General features: G+C 39.2%; 1 pseudogene; it reads left to right on the forward strand.

The window, feature by feature from the left end:
* The first annotated feature begins 1,571 nt into the window (after positions 1 to 1,571).
* On the forward strand, positions 1,572 to 2,193 carry LOC102744477 (regucalcin pseudogene; annotated as a pseudogene).
* The last annotated feature ends 219 nt before the right edge of the window (positions 2,194 to 2,412 follow it).

A 2,412-nucleotide genomic window follows, 5' to 3' on the forward strand; every position in this document is an offset into this window, starting at 1 on the left:
CCCCTCTAGAGTCAACTTCTTGCTTGAAATTTAGCTCTAATGCTTGTGCTATAATCATTTTGAAATATATTTGTTAAAAAGAAATTCATGAGACGATTCTGGGAAGATGGTATAGTAGGAAGCATCAGGGATCTGTCACCCCACCTAGACAAAATTTACATGGCAAAATCTGTCTGATGTAAGGAACTCTAAAGTCTACTGAAGGATTGCAACCTCCAGGGGAAAACTGCTTAGTAAATTGTGGTTAATTTGGGGGAATTTAGGCTCAGCACAATGACAGTTACCCATCATCCCCTCACCCCCACTCCCGCCAGCCAGGTCTCTGCAGACAGCCTACAACAATATGAATGAATGAATGAATGAATGGACAAAAAAAAAAAAAACAGAGGCCTAAAATGGCATAACTTAGGTTAAGGCCCCAAGTCAGTAAACTAAGACTTAGTACCTAACTTGACTGCAGTTTCAACCTCCCAGAAATGTAACCTCTGACCTGTCAACATGGGAATTTCCTGGTCAGCGTTAGGAAATTACTGATAATTAGTGATAAACCCCTTAGCGCAACTGTGCCTAAAACAACACATTCTTTGCTAATCACTTCCTTTTTTCACTTCCTCTCTACCTTAAAAACCCTTTCCTTTTCTGTAGCCCTTTGGAGCTCCCCTCTACTTGCTGCCTGATTCATGCATCATTTAATAAAGTTAATTACATCTTTAAAATTTATTCGGTTGAATTTTTTTTAACAGTATATACTTGGGCAATTATAAAATGTAATCCCTATGGTAACCACAAGAAAAGGGCTTTCATAGGAAAGAATTTACATAAGGACAAAGATTTTTTAAGCAGATAGATCCAAACTTGTTGCAAGTTTTTAAGTGGATAGATCCTTGCAGATAGATCCCAAGATTATTTGGGATATATATGTCAACCCCTTGGCTATTTTTTTCAATGCCCTCCTCATTGGTGAATCCTGAATGTGAATATCTTACATTCTTCCACTACAACCAGTTAAGTATCATTTTCTCAATTTTTTTTTTTTTCTGGAAGGAATTCCCAACACAAAGTTTCCCCAGTCAGCAAAGAGGGCAGTTATAGAACACAACATTTAAGTTGTTTGGGTGCAAAATCAATGCACACTTCCTCTCTGCTTCTAAAGTAGAAATGAAGTTTCTCCAGTGCTGAATGTAACATCCTCATGTTATTGGGAAATTAATTCTGAATTTGCCAGAAGGGACTAAAAATACAGTTAATAGGAAAAACCTGGTAAGTAGCCTTCGTAACTCAAAGATTCAAAAAATGAACCCAGGCAAAAAGGTTTGAGCGGGCTTAAAATTTCAGTAGATTTCTTACATGCTAAAATGTAATAATCAGAGAGTAGAACATAAGGGAATTGAAAGACACTATTAGGACTATGTAATACAACTTGGGGTTCAACCATCATATACTGGCATATACATAAAAGTGGAAAATGGAAGTCAAAGCTAAGACTTCCTAGAACACATAAACAGGAATTCAAAAGCTACCTAGGAGCCAGCTCTCCGAGTGTCACCAGCACCAAGATCTCCCCCATGACAATGTCTTCCATTAAGATTGAATGTGTTTTGCTGGAGAACTGCTGGTGCTGTGAGTCTCCAGTATGGAAGGAGTCGTCCAACCCTCTGCTCTTCTTAGATATTCTTGCAAAATGTTTGCCAGTGGGATTCACTCAGCAAGCAAGTGCAGCAAGTGACTGTGGATGCCCCCATTAGTTCTGTGGCCCTTCACCAGTCAGGAGGCGATGCAGGTCGCCACCATTGGAAAAAATTCTGCACTTTGAACTGGGAAGATCAGTCTGCAGTTGTCCCAGCAACAGTAGATAAAGACAAGAAAAACAACCGAATCAATGACAGGAGGGTAGATCCCGCTGGGAGATACTTTGGGGGCACCACGTCTGAGGAAAGAGCCCCGGCATTCTGGAGCCCCCCCAGGAGTCTCTGTACTCCCTCTCTCCTGACCACCACGTGGACAAGTACTTTGACTAGGTGGACATCTCCAATGGATTGGATTGGACCCTGGACAACAAAAATCTTTTGTTACATTGACAGTCTCTCCTACTCTCTGGATGCCTTTGACTATGACCTGCAGATGGGGAAGATCTGTATATGCCTTCTTATTATTCCTCTTAATACTGCTGGTATTTTTTTCATATGTATGTAACTAGTAAGCTGCCTCTTCCTCAACTCCTATGAAAAGGTTCTTACTTGTTGAATAGATAACTGTATGATGTAAAAAAAAAAAGCTACTTAGCCATAGAACTCAATCTGGATGTTAATTATAATTTGGAAGAAAATTTTTAATTTTAAAAGATTTTAGGCATAGCTATATATTATCCATTTAATAATACGGAATGCTGTTTCCTAAAAACCAAAGAGAAAA

This window comes from Leptonychotes weddellii, chromosome 11 (genome assembly GCF_054177405.1).
Source record: "Leptonychotes weddellii isolate Sample4059 chromosome 11, ASM5417740v2, whole genome shotgun sequence".
NCBI lineage: Eukaryota > Metazoa > Chordata > Mammalia > Carnivora > Phocidae > Leptonychotes > Leptonychotes weddellii.